The 15,123-nt window shown below is 41.3% G+C and overlaps 1 protein-coding gene across 2 annotated transcripts in view; it reads left to right on the plus strand.

Moving 5' to 3' along the window:
• The window catches only part of LOC145434474 (lysosomal leucine aminopeptidase-like), a 229,069-nt gene that overhangs the window by 57,336 nt on the left and 156,610 nt on the right, over positions 1 to 15,123 (plus strand). The window lies entirely within an intron of this gene.

Below are 15,123 nucleotides of genomic sequence, written 5' to 3' on the forward strand. Positions count from 1 at the left end.
GAATAAATAATGTACAAATCCGAAGCCTGTCAAAAACGCATACAGTCTCCATGGTAACGGGCCTACGTCACGCGGTGCCGGACGAATAGCCTGAGAAACTTATTCGTCCGGTACCGGACGAGTAGCCACTGCCATAGATATATATAGGTATTGATAACTTTCGAAACCGGAGGAAAATCCTGAAAAAATGGTAAATGTTTTCCACTTCGTGGTCGCTTGACTAAAAAAGAAAATAGGCTCAACTCCCGGAAAATACAGTTTTTCTTTCACATTTACATGGTCAAGTCGTCTTGAAGCCAAGTCGTCTTGGAGTGACGTCATGAGACGGCTTGCCAAAGTGATCGAGTTTACATGGTCAGATTTATCGCAGCTCGAGTGATACACAGCACTTTGGGATTCAGCTCGGGAATATGCTACGGCAGTTGAGATATCCAGAAATACTTCAACACAATTCTAGAATGACCAAATACACCGTGTATATATTCTTTCTGATAGTGAGTTGGGCAGGTTATATCGTTGGCTGTACTCGCTTCATAAGTTGTGACGCTGAACAAATAAGACCAGGTGTATATTATAAAAGCAGTATCATGTACTGATAGAGCTTTCATATTCACCCAGTTGAAATACGTGACGGTTTCGTGAAATATGAACATGGAATGTTGGTATGTTGCTGCAGTCTGGATTCGTTTACAAGTACCGGTACTGTTCAAGTCGTCTCCAAGCGACTCTGCGGAACGGATTGAGCTCGAGACGGATTGAAGCCGTCTGCCTTTTTCTCTTTTTCAAAAACGAGAGAGTCGGATTGACGAGTCAGCTTCGAAGCTGACCCAAACGGCCATGTAAATGGGCTTATTGACAGGTGTTTGACTGAAAAAGGGTCAACTTTTCAGCCCAGCTCCCGAAATAGCCACCGTAGCGTTCCTACAGTGCTGACTTAATGTATATCAGTCGAATTTGGCCCTATATTCAACCAAAATTCTCAAAAAAGAAGACAAAATCTCAAAAAAGAGGACATCTGGGCGTCCTCCGAGGACACTTAAAAAAAATCAAAAAAAGAGGACAGATTCTCCTAAAAGATGACGTATGGTAACCCTATGATAACTATAGATGTACAACACGTGACTCACGGTTGAATACGCCGAGATGCGTACTGCTTAGTCGGCTGAAAGCAGCATAATTGGTAGTCATATAGCCAGGGCCGTAACTGCCGCACCCCAAACCCCCCAATTGAGGCGAACCGAGCTCGAAGGGGGCACAAAATCAATTCGTGGATTAGCATAATTATAGAGTATTTTTTGAAAATTTATTCGCCACATATCTTGATTATTGGGTACTCTTCCCCTTAAAAAAATCAGGCAAGATTTATAGAAATAGGCATATCGGCGTTGGCCATTACCGCACCAAGACATATAAAGTTTTAGGCCATGTAACATGCGACTCCAAGAAGTGTGCCAGAACGATCGGCAGCGAGAAAACCTTGGCCGTAAAGGACTGCTTTTATGCTGACCAAAAACTTCGTTATATAGGCTATACAAAATACATATAGGTTTAATTGTCTATATAGGCACTATTTTGAGGCTTCGCGGACCCCCGGTTGACAACCACTGGTTTAGGATATGCAATATGCATGATGAACTAATTTCGTGCCAGACTTTCGTTTGAAGATATTTTACACGTGCCTCTAAAGCAATTCCAAGAGTAGATTTACTGGTGGAGAACGCTCCAAACAGCTTATGACACCACGCTATACATTCTGAGTATTTATGGGTGCTCCCAAATTAATTATGGCCAGTCAAGCGAAGTACTTTTGCAAATCAATGAAATATCTGGGAGTTTTTATTGACCATGACCTCAGCTGGAATACCCATACAAGCCATGTTTCGTCCAAGATCTCTCGCAATACTGGTGTCTTGTGGCGACTAAATAGAATTGTTCCTAGGCCTATGCTCAGAAGTCTTTATTTCTCCATCGTTCACTGCCATTTGCAATATGGTATTATTATGTGGGGATCTGCAACCCAAACTATTTTGAAAGCACTGCAAGTAATGCAGAATAAAGCCATTCGGGCCATTGCTGGACTGACCATCTATCATCGCTTATCTCCATATTATAAGAAACTTCGCAATCTTAAAGTTGAGGACATATATATTTTTGAAATAGCAAAGTTCATGTATAAGTTTAACAAACAACAAGTTCCAAATTCATTTGTAAACTACTTTGAATACTGCATGAATATACACAACTACGGTACTCGATCTAAGAGCTCTTCTAACCTATTTATGTCTAGTTCCGACAATGCTTTTCCTCCGTTGAAGCGTGCTGGTATTGATGTGTGGAATAAATTGCCCCTGCGACTGAAAAGTATGAGTTTTCCGTCATTCAAGGCGGAGCTCCTTGACTTACTCCTCAGTAAGTACTAATCGTATGTATTCCCCATCTGCTATTGCATCAAGGCATCCACTGTGTACTTCAATGTTGTTATCAATTTTCGTTTTTTTCTTTTCATAACTAGTAAGCGTGAGTTTATGTATCTATATACTTGTCTCTAATCTCCAAGGTTCCGGCTTGACATAAAGATCGTAAGGATCATATCGCCGGCACCCGTCTATACCGTTATAGAGCCAGTTACACGCTATTATTATTGTGTATGTGTTTTTGTTTTGAGTATTGTTTTTTATTTTTGCATACTCATTCTGTTTATTCCGGTTGACGAAGAAATAAATCTCTCTCTCTCTCTCTCCCGGAAGCTGTAAAAAAAATTGCAAAAGTTGCGAAAACTTGTCCTACTCATTAGTATTAAATCGCTATTAGGTTTTCCACTGATCTGATGAGTCACGGGCTTTCGGCGACATAAAAAGGTCCTTGAGTATAACCAACGCGCTGAATCCACTCAACACAGAAGGACGAAGATGTGATGAGCAGAGTTGGATCAATTGTAATTTGTAATTGTAATTGAATGTAATAATTACATTTTTCAGTGTAATTGTAATGTAATTGTAATTGAAGCATTTTTATTTTGTGTAATTGTAATTGTAATTGTAATTTGACAAAAATTTTGCTCAATTACAATTTCAATTACATTAAATTGCTATTGAGACCTGACAAGCACAACATAAAATATTTGACTTATAATGCATTCTCTTTAAATGTCGACAAGGAATTTGATGGATCCATTCGCGGAAGCCCTTGACTGCGCCCTTGCAGGCGAAGTTTTTTTTATTTTTACCGCTATGCTGGCCTCGGCTGCCATTGTATACAATTATTAGATTACTAACCAACGGATGGATTCGCAACACGTGACTCACGATTGAATACGCCGAGATACGAACTGCTGAGCCGGCTAAAAGCAGCAGAATTGATAGTCCAATTGATGGCGATCCAAGCGTCGAAATTTGATATGTATGGTCCTAATCGCACTGATTCCGCAATAAAAGTATATTTCCAGGCAATGGTACCATCCCAAAATAGTCGTGAAAGTCTGGGAATCGGCATTGTTCTGAACAATCGCTGGGCGTAATTGGTCAGTGTTGTGGTCATGCTGCTGCGGCGCTCTCACTTTTCAGAACAGTCGGCCTTATACGGCTATTTTGGAGCAGTTACATTGCCCTGACGAGATTTTAATTTGTATTTTCGGAATTAGTGCATCAATAGCTTACGATAAAGACCAGATGCATCAAATTTGGACGCTTGGATCGCCAGCTCTAGGACTACAAAGTTTGCTGCTTTTAGCCGGCTCTGCAGTACGTTTGTCGGTGCATTCATCCGTGACTCACATCTTGCGCATCTATCCGTGGGTTGGCAATCTGCAATACGATTTCAGATCACGATGCTGCATCGTTACTTCGTCTGGCTAACTAATCAGACCACTGGATATTATATAACGTCTTATCTGACAAAGCACGGTTTTGTTTTTACTCCTCATCCTAATTCCTACGTCCCTCGATAAAAATAATAATATTTCTTTAATTATATACTATATACGCAAATCCAACACGTGCATATATTATAATACTTTTTTCAACGACATACTGCATACTGGAATAGTTCGAAAACGTTTTTTCTTTTTATTAATTAACGGGTATTTGCGCATCATGAATGAAACATGAATACTTGATGTGTTGTTAATTACGACGCTACGGTTGTCAAGGAGCGCGGTTGAATTTATGATTATTCAATAACATGTTCAACAGCAGCAATTGTAATTGTAATTGTAATGTAATTGAAGCATGCAAGGAGTAATTGTAATTTGATATTTTTAGCATGGAGTAATTGTAATTGTAATGTAATTGAAACATGCATGAAAGTAATTGTAATTGTAATTGTAATTATACTGAAATAATGTAATTGATCCAACTCTGGTGATGAGATTACCGCGACTGATGTATTTTGAAATGAGATATTTGATTGCAGGAATAGGCTATCCCTGGGTATACGCGCGTACCCCCAGGGGCAACTTCATTTTTGACCACTTTGACAGAGAGAGATGATATTCTTTTTCGCCTGCACCATCGAGATGCTTTGACGACGGAGATGCCATACGGCAGGGCTGGCCAACCTTTTCAGCCAAAGGGCCACATTCGAACGCCGAAATATTGCGCGGGCCACTAGCCGCGCGAAGCGAGAAAATTTTTCGAAGTTCATAGCTCAATAATATTGTCACTTGACTATATTGCGGGCCTGCAGTATATCGCTGGGCTCAGTTTGCCAGGACTGGACTATTCAGCGCCTGGACATATCAATTTCGAAAGCTTCGACCAACATGCGTCAATCATTTTGTGCCTAGGTTTCATAGTCGACGGTCTTTCTGCGAGCGCAAACGCTAGGTCGCATATGTTGAACGACACTTTGTCTCGTAATCGAGAATATAGTTAGCCTCAATCTGATACATTAGGCGTTCATTCATTTTCAAAAAGGGATAACAATATTAAAAGCAAGGAATCGAATGACTACATGTTGCGCGAAGCGTGTAGAAAATATTTACTTTTGATAAATTTATCGCAAATTATTCTGCTTTGTAGTGTACGAAGATCTACCAAAGTGTGACTGGCTCATGGACATGCCAATGCGTCGTAACTGATATTTTAGTCATCACATCTCAAGTGTTGCGGCGAGACTAATCAAATTTTTGGTTGGCCTTGCAAGTTCACAATCTGTGCAATTCATTTTTTTTTATAACATTACCAAGTTCGGAAATTACCTCGCGGGCCTCTCAAAACCTTCTTGCGGGCCACATGTGGCCCGCAGGCCACGGGTTGGCCGGCCCTGCCATACGGCCTTCATAGTAAGGTCATCTATAGTTTGCACCCCCATTTTCTCCTCCATGCTATCCGTGATTGCTGAGCGCCAGGATTGTAATGACATCGGGTCTGATTTTCTCAAAATACGGAAATGACTCGACTTATTCAATATGTGTATTGACTCGACTTGGACTCGAGTCATTGCGCATGACTCAAACCAAGTCATAATACTCGAGACTCAGACTGCCGAGACCGACATTTCATTGTAATTTCGAAGAATAGTAACGTAACCACCATATTAGTACTTTCGTCTATTGGTAAGTATACTGGAAAATTAGTATATTATAAATACGAACCATTTGATATCACCAAACAGAGTTATAAAAGTGGGTTTAGCAAGACTTTAACTGGAAACTGAGCAGTCAACACAATGACTTGGACTCGGACTCGAGTTATAATACTATGACTCGGACTCGAACCTCTGCTCGATGACTTGGACGCGGACTCGGGAATTAAAAATGACTCGACTTGACTCGAGTCAAAACTATAAAAGTGAGATTGACTTGTGAGTTGTGACTCAGAGCCTTGTGACTTGCTGGTTACAACCCTGTTGAGCGCCTAGAGCAGGGGTGTCAAACTCAAATTACGTCGCGGGCCGGATTCAAAACTTCAAGTCGCTCGCGGGCCGCACCAGTCAAATGATTCCAAAATTTTACTTCATGCCCATGATTTTCACTTGAGTACATTATTATCAAGCATAACTAAACACTAGTATGTCGTATCAAGGACCATAAGGAATTTTTCCCGACGAATGCAATCGGTAAAAGTACTATGATTGGCCGTTTGAATACATTGATGATCCGCCTAAACCATGGCGGTAGCGACGACATAAGTCGGCATATTTCTATGCTTCCTTTGCTTTAGTCGTAATCTAACGTTATCCATGTTTGTGCGTGCCCTGTATGTGCGTTGCGAGGAATACAAGAGAATCATGACTTTAAAAGCGGAAGTTGGAATTTGTATCATTATTATTAAATCGCGATTTGGATTTCTCTGGGTCCCAGTCAGAGATGGCCACAGTCCGGTGCAGGAGCCGGAGTCGGAGCAGGATTTCATTGAATTTTTACCTGGCCGGACTGGATCCGGATTTTGAATTTGCGGTGATGGTCGGATTTTAGCCGGATTTTTTGCTGCAATATGATTAATTAGCATTGTTATGGCAGGATTTTTTCGGATTCCAAGCTGGACCTTCAACAGCCGGACTCCGAATTTCACATTGCCAGCCGGATCCGGATAGATTCGGATCCCGAAATTTGGGAATCCGCCCATCTCTGGTCCCAGTGACCTTTTCAGTTGAAAGTGATACAGCGGTGCGACCACAGATATTTGAATGATATTTCTATGTAACTAATATATTCTCCACGTAAACTGCATAACGATTCCGAATTGGCGTTTATACTTATGTGAATAACTGCTTATTGTTCCATTTTCCCATATAACTGTGAACTCAATGTGCGCTTTTTGTCTTCTCGAATTGGGTGTCAATGTGACCGACTTGTTCCTATACGGCCGTAAACCAAACTTTGCGCTGATTGGTCGAGAGACAATGGCCATGGATACGGCGCAGCAACGGAGGACGCTGCATTTACCTAAGCCTTGTTGGCAGTTCGATGTATTCCTATGGCCGTGTAATACTGAATAAAACGACAAGATTACAGTAAAATGTTTATTTCTTCATCAATAATAAGAATTAGGAAAGGAAATAGCATATTTACTGACACATACTAAAATACAATGCCGAAATATTGCTGTGTTTATAAATGCAGTGCCACCAATATAAATGAACTGCGGAAGAACAGATCTTTCCATTCCTTTCCTTCCAACGCAAAGGACAGGAAGGCTTGGGAATGCAGAGTAAGAAGACATGACTTCAAGCCTACTTCGACAAGCTTCATTTGTTCCTATCACTTTTGCAAGGAGGATTTTGCTGCAGTGCATTAGATACACCAATACAGTTTCGAAAATCACGTCTAGGTGCGATTCCCAGTCACAATCTCCTTGGTAAAGCAGAATATACGCGCATTGCAAAAAGTCGGACCCTGAACTCCATGCCGTGTCAAGCTGCCTTCCTCCAATGTAGTGGATTATACCTATTCAGGAACTAGTTCTTTTGAAGATAGAGATATGTTAGTCCAGTTCCGTTCCGAATTATAAATAGAATTTTTTGACAATGAACAATGGAGAAATGCGAGTTCAAATTATGATTCGAGTAGTTGGTTGAGCATTACATCCAGATGAAATTCCTGGAGTTTTGGAATGTTTTGTTTCCATTCAGGGTCTCTTAATACTTTGCAAATCCGCATATCCCTTTGTAGTCCAAATAACAAAATGTGCCCAGTCACTATTTGAGGCATACATTTGGGCCTGAATTTGATGCCAATAAGAGTGATTTACTTGTAATTATCCAGCATAGCAATAAAATAAAAATATTTTTCTGTGATTTCCGCCCAAGTTCAAATTTCATGAGGTCATCGACTGTGTTGTTACGATATGGGCCGCGTGTTCGAGACCTCTGATCTGATACACTAGCAGCAAAATCTTCCTTGCAAAAGTGGTAGGAATAAATGAGGCATGTCGTAGTAGGCTTGAATTCCTGTATTCTTACTCTGCATTCCCAAGCCTTCCTGTACTTTGCGTTGGGAGGAGATGAATGGAAAGATCGGTTCTTCCCCAGTTCATTGCCATTGGTGGGACTGCACTTATAAACACAGCAGTATTTCGGCATTATATTTTAGTATGTTTTCGTAAATATTTTATTTCCTTTCCTAATTCCTATTATTATTGATGAAGAAATAAACATTTAACTGTTATCTTGTCGTTTTTAAACAGTCTACACGGCTATAGGAATACATCGTAGAGCCAACTAGGCTTAGGTAAATGCAGCGTCCTCCGTTGCTGCGCCGTATCCATGGTCATTGTCTCTCGACCAATCAGCGCAAAGTTTGGTTTACGGCTGTATAGTGGTTACTATAGAAAAGTGGCCGGGAACCTTTTTCGACCGAAGAGCCATATTGACTAGGGTTGCCATACGTCCGAAATTTCCTGGACATGTCCGGAATTTCACTGTTAAAACTGCGTCCTGGAAGAATTTCTAAAATCTGCCTAAATGTCCGGAATTTTGAAGTAAGCTCATAAATTTTTCCTAAATCAACGTAAACAATATTATTTTGGGACAGATTTATGCTACATGAAATTTTTCTTCGCGCTAGGCGCGATTTAGTACCACATTAGTTTTGATATGGGGACTACCACCAAGGGCGTAGCCAGAAAAAATATTTGGGGGGGGGGGCGAAAAATTCGATGACGTAAATGAACGTTAAAGATAAAGTAAAATAGCTAAAAACGATGGACTTGGGCCCTTATTGGATGATTAACATAACATCTGGGGCGATCGTTATATATATATATATATTCCATACACAGACATGATGTGATAGTATGGCGATTGTGGAAAACCCCGACGACCACACCTTCACGCAAAGCGCGAAAATTTTTTTTGGTTCATTATATTGTTATTTGCATATTGCAAATACGTTTCCATTATCAGATTTACCGACAGGGCTGATAGAAGTCAAAGAGTCGGGGGGGGGGGGGGGGGCGCTTAATTATACATCTTGAACTATAATATGTTCCATATGAACTATATATGAATGTTGATGAACTTTTTTTACTCTTCCGATAGGAGTGAAAACAATACTTATATTTATACGTATCGAAATCAATAACAATTATGACATGAAGTCTTCTGATGGATACCCGACCTAGCCGCGCGAAATGTTGCACATTATATAGAACGATCTACGAAAAATGTGGCTCTCCCCTGGCTACGCCAATGCGTCGGAACTGATATTTTAGTCGTCAAAATCCCAAATTTCGCGGTCAAGTTAAACAAAATTTGGTTATTTGGTTTTGGTAATTTATTTTTTGATAATATTAGTAATTTCGAGAATTAACCCGCAGGTCACTCAAAACCTTCTCGCGGGCAACGGGTTGGCCGCCCCTGTTCTAGAGAATGTGCAGAACGTATTTTTTTTTTGGATAAATGAAGGAATAATTTGATCAATAATATTAGTGCGTCTGTATGAACAAGTGGTGTCCATTCTTATCACTTCGTTGAAGCACGGTTAGTTCGTAACCTCTGGTACAGATTGACGCTATACCTTAAAGATTGAAATCGCTGATACAAATCAGACCAATTAAAAAACCTCCTTTGATCAGACTCGTTCAATTTCCAATTAGCAGTTTTTAACGTGAAGTGGTGATATTTTCTTGTGCCATGCAGTCGCATTTATGTTGGAGGGGCCCGATTGCAGGGACAGGATCATTAGGCGCCATGCAACCATTTAAGCACCCGAAAATGTTTCTCGAAGGCTTTTGGGTCGGTTTTATGGCCGACAATCATTTTGGGAGCGCACTTTGCGGAGTCGCATGTAGCCTATACTTTATATATCTTCGTGTGTCCCGGAACGGAAGTTGCCGGAGTCAACAGTTCCCAACTCCCATACTGAACTGACACTCCTAAAGACTCAATCAATCCAACAACCTCGAGCTACTCTAGTGTATCTACTGGTACTGTTGTATTTTCATAATAGAGAATGCAGCTAAACTCTACAATGGGTATTTGCGGAAGAGTTCGTGATACCGATGATAAAATCAAGACATGAATGGACAAGAAATCGCGCGAAGAAAAATTTTAGGTTACATACATCTGCCCCAAATACTGTAATATCTATTCCTTTTACGAAAATTTTCCAAAAATTTGGGGGGGGGGGGCGACCGCCCCTTTCGCCCCTCCCTGGCTACGCCAGTGACTACCACCCTCGCAAAAACTGCGATCAAAAATAAATAAAAATAACATTTATTTACAGAAAGTAGTCTAACTGTAATCGCAATTACAAGACAACGGTATATTCGTAGAGTCGATTTAGGCCATTTTGATGCTTCATTCAAAGATAGTGGTTCTAGTAGTTTGCCTTTATTCTGGGGTTCGCGAAGATGTTGAACGTAACCAGCTTCCAAACTAGGTCGTGGGTAAGTCTGGGCAAATGCGCCGACCTTTAATAAGTAATCTGCTTATCAAATTTTGAGCCGGGTCACGGAACATTTTCAAATTGGAAATGAAGTCACGACCATAAAAGGTTGGAAACCACCGAATGTGCTGATAGCTCAGTGGTGCAGTGCGCACGCAATCATTCGTCTGATAAATAATCTTATCGGTGTGACTTGAACATGACTTAACGATCTATGATAGCAATTTTCAATCTACTCAGAATTGCTCCGCGGGCCGGATGAAATCGTCTGGCGGGCCGTAAGTTTGTCTCCCCTAGGTAGCCGGTAGCCGACCTAGAGGATAGCCGCGGATACCAGTTTTCAAGTCTTTGGTCTGACCCGTCCGGGAGAGAGAGAGATATGATATTCTTTTTCGCCTGCACCATCGAGATGCTTTGCCTTGATGCTTAGCAGGATAGCTGCGGATACCAATTTTCGAGTCTTTGGTATGACCCGACCGGGGATCGAACCCAGGACCTACCGATCAAGAAGCAGGACGCATCACCATTACACTTTTCTGCAACAGCCATTTCAACGCTATGTGCCAAGCAAATAAAAATTGTAGCCTACCAAGTACACTGTACATCAGCGGTTCTCAACCTTTTTTGACACGCGCCCCCCTTGGCGATGGTCAAAAAATCGCGCCCCCCTGACCCCCCTTACATTTATCGTCATGTCAAAAAGAGTACATCATCTAATACAGAAGTGGGCAACCTTCTTGCTAGTCATGACCACATTTCGATTACTTATGTAGCCTAAGGCCGCATTCCAGGGCATAGCCGCAATGAACGATCTGGACGCTAAATACCTATGGTAAACTGTCCATATCCATTCCCGGTGAACTCCGGACTATTCTACTTTTCACAACGGTCTATTGTACGCACCGAAATCGCGAGTGGCAATGTTATGAATAGTTGCTGGGAGTGCATATTGTCGCGCCGTGCGCGAAAATTTTTCAGAGCCGCGAATGAATTGTTATTTCTTGAGGATTCCCTTTCCTGCTCCAAGTAAGAAAGGCGCTAATGCATTAAAATCGAAAAATGAAGTCTTGTTGAATTGCGCGGAGCGCGAAGAAAATTTCAAGATTAAATAAAATCTCTCGAAAATTCGGGAGTGAATTCGTAATTGCAATTTGCATGTCTGCGGCTGCCAACACATACTAATTGAATTAGGCGTCGACGGCCGCACAAATTCCCTTCTACGGCCGCATGCTGCCGTACGGGCTGCCCACCCCTGATCTAATAGTATACAAGAGGTATATCTTACGCCAATTTTGAATCCGCATTCCGGTTGTTTAGTCTTTTACATTGCTGACAAACTTCCCCAAACTTGTTTGAAAATAACAAAAAAAAAAACATTGAAAAGAACATCAATTAATTTCAAGGTAGGTTGCACTGAGACTAATCCTGATGCTGGTAGTGACTACAGAGAGCACGGCGTCGTTCTGTCCTGTCATGCTAAATTTGATCAGTTTTGGAAATGAATTAAATTGTGTTGATTTATAGCCAAATTGAGGACGAAACCGGGCAACCTATATTGCATCTAAGTCTGTCTTAAGCAGTGCAGTTCGCCAGCTATCAACAACAGCTACCTAGCGCACAGAGATTTAGGCTACTGCCAAAGTTATAAAGTAATGAATGACTTGCACGTGGGAATTTCTCTAAATCTTCAAAGAATATCAAAAATTTGCTCAAATGAAGTTGAAGTCAGCCTATACTCCGTTGAGCGCAACTGCTGGAGTTTGAGTTTGTCAAGCTTTCTAGAATACTAATTATGTTTAATCTTCAATAATCGTCTCTTCAGAATGGTTGTGAAACACATGTTAAGTCCCAATTTATACAGACATTGACAAAATTGACAAAAATTTCTCGCGCCCCCCCTGAGAGCCTCCCGCGCCCCCCAGGTTGAGAACCCCTGCTGTACAGTGTACAGCGTGCATTAATAAGGCTCTGACGACCAACGATCATGCTTTTATATTGCCGTGTGTAAGGTGTAACGTTAAGTCTGCCTTAGCTGCTGTGGATTTGTGCCTCTACTTCCGCGGTGACGAGACGTACTGTAGCCTACTGTATATCCAGGATTAGTTCTACTAGAACCGAAGTCATTTACGAATTATTATGAATGCTACTTGGTTAGCGCTATTGCAATCTTCAGTGTTTTGCTCATGTTCACTGTTCAGTTCATTGCATAAGAATATGCATCAGGCTGTAGTTCATATACTGTTCGTGTTCAGTTAACTCGTACCCATGCAGTGTTAAAAATGTATAGGCCTGCAGTCTTTTGCTCTTATCCCCGCCAATGTGAGCAAGGTTTTTTGAGTATGCGCAGTGCGCACGACGAATAACACATTTCTTGCCAGACCTCAGCTGAACGTAATTTTACACGAGCCCTTTCAAAACACTTCCACGAATATTATTTATCGCTAAGCTCATCCATCGCAATGAAATAATTCTTGAAATTATAAATATCGTTGGCTGTGTCGGGGCCTATGATAGGGTTGCCATACGTCCGGAATTTCCCGGACATGTCCGGAATTTCACTGTTCAAACTAGCGTCCGGGAGGAATTTCTAAAATATGCCAAATGTCCGGAATTTTGAAGACTGGACGTAAATCAGCATAAAAACAATATTTTTGGGAATATTTACGCTGATGCATGATATTTGTCTTCGCGATGCGCGCGATTTACTATCACATTTATTGATTTTAATATGGAGACTACCACCCTCGCAAAAACCGCAATAAAATATAAATAAAAATAACAGTCATTTACTGGAATAAGCCTAATTGTAATCGCATTTATAGGAGAACGGTATATTCCTAGAGATCGTTGAGGCGGTTTAAATGCTTCATTCAAAGATAGTGGTTCCAATCGTTTGTCTTTATTGTGGTGCTTTCGAATATGTTGAACGTAATCAACTTACAAATTAGCCCGTGAGTAAGTCTGAGCAAAGGTGCTGACTTCTTTTTTGATCTGGGCCACGGAACATTTTCAAATTGGAGATGGAGTCACGATCATAAAAGATTCGAAACCAATTGATGTGGAATTGATGTCGTGCGCACCGGCATGAGGCTGATAAACAATCTTATCGGTAGGACATGAACATGACTTAACGATGTGCAATTACGCTCCTTGTATTTTCGAGCTCATTATCCTGCACCAGCTCTACCGCTAACTCTGATCAGGTGGCCGGAGAGTAGTATCTATATAGTAATATATGTAACGACCAGTATTATTGACAGAATTCATTCAAATAATTTAACCACCAGATGCATATAGAAACCCAATTCATATAGCAATCACCCTTCCCCCCCCCAGAAGTTGCATCGAATACCCTATAGTGTGGGTATTTGTTTATTTGGGTGGGAGGAGGCTGAAAACATGTGCTTTCGGTCCCGATTATAAAACACAAATAGCCACATACTCCTGAACCGCATCGCGACCACCGCTGGTCTATGAGCCAGGGATATCCCTGCTAAAACTTTTAGATATTTTTAGATATCCCTGCTATGAGCAAAGCTTTACTACTGTGACGTCATAAATCATTTTGAAATCCACCAGTGGGCGCTAAAGAGTGTATGGAATTTGGGTTGCTGAAATATGGTAACCCTAGCCTATGACGACGATAACTCGGTTGTGTTTATTGCCTACACTTGATGCAAAATTATTTTAAAGGGGCGAGATCAGATCAGTATATTATTAATATTCTCATCATTTCAAAACACAACAAAACTGCGATACAATGAAAAGATAGGAAGGTGTCAAAATGACTTGGAGTAGTCTTTGAAATCATAGACACCCACCTTAGCCTATAGGCGAAGTGGAGAAGGGGCATGCACACTGAATGAAAAGTAAAGCAGAGAATATATAAGGCAAGCGACAAAATGAGGTGGCATGTGGTGGAAAGCGAGATCGATATGTCAGGTCGTGGTCCGGTAATCCTAAAGGCTGACTAGTGGGCTATTCATTTAGAAAAAATTGCTTGTATTTCGACGTGAATGCGGCGACATGCTCGACGACTGTCGGATAGCCGGCGAGATGCTATGCCACAATTTGGTCCAGCATACTTTGATAGAGCAATGCGTTTTCTTGTATTCCGTCCTGATCATATGGTAGTTGTTCTTCGTTGGCGCGCGTGTGCCGTACATGTTCGCTTTTGACTCCGAGGTGAAGTAGTCGTTGAAATTTTAGGGACATTGACCGCTGTAGCGGTCGATGCAACGACTTGTTGCAAGACACGCTGGTATAGTGCTCGATTGGATTCGATGCTACAGTTCCTGTTGTACGCACAAGCCGACTGATCACACACGCGTCATGACTTGAAAAAACGCAATAAAAACGTGTTTTAAGTTAGGACCTTGTTTTAAACATGTTTGTTTTAAATTGATTTTTGTTTTAAATGCAACCCTATCTATATAGGCCCTACGACTCGCTGCGACTGACGCGCGAGCACGCCCGCTACACTTGGCGATCACACAAAGCATGTGCTTCGCAGGTGTGAAAACCCTGGTATTCGATTTGTAACAGTCCAGTAATTACATTGTGTCGTCACACTTGATTTGTTACACTCGCGCTTCCTTCGTAGTTTCACATGGAATGTTCGCTGAAGTTCTGCGGTTGGCACGTGGTTTTTTGGCTAGGGATGGAGCGGTAACGATCGTCTGTGTGTATTGTGTACTAGTGTACAGTACACTGGCGTATTTGGCTGTATTGAAGATTCGCCTTGGATTATGAAATTAAACTGATTTATATATGGTACAACGCTGGGCTCGTGTGTT

Source organism: Botryllus schlosseri, chromosome 2, assembly GCF_051294905.1.
Source record: "Botryllus schlosseri isolate E-star chromosome 2, Bs_hap1, whole genome shotgun sequence".
Taxonomy (NCBI): domain Eukaryota; kingdom Metazoa; phylum Chordata; class Ascidiacea; order Stolidobranchia; family Styelidae; genus Botryllus; species Botryllus schlosseri.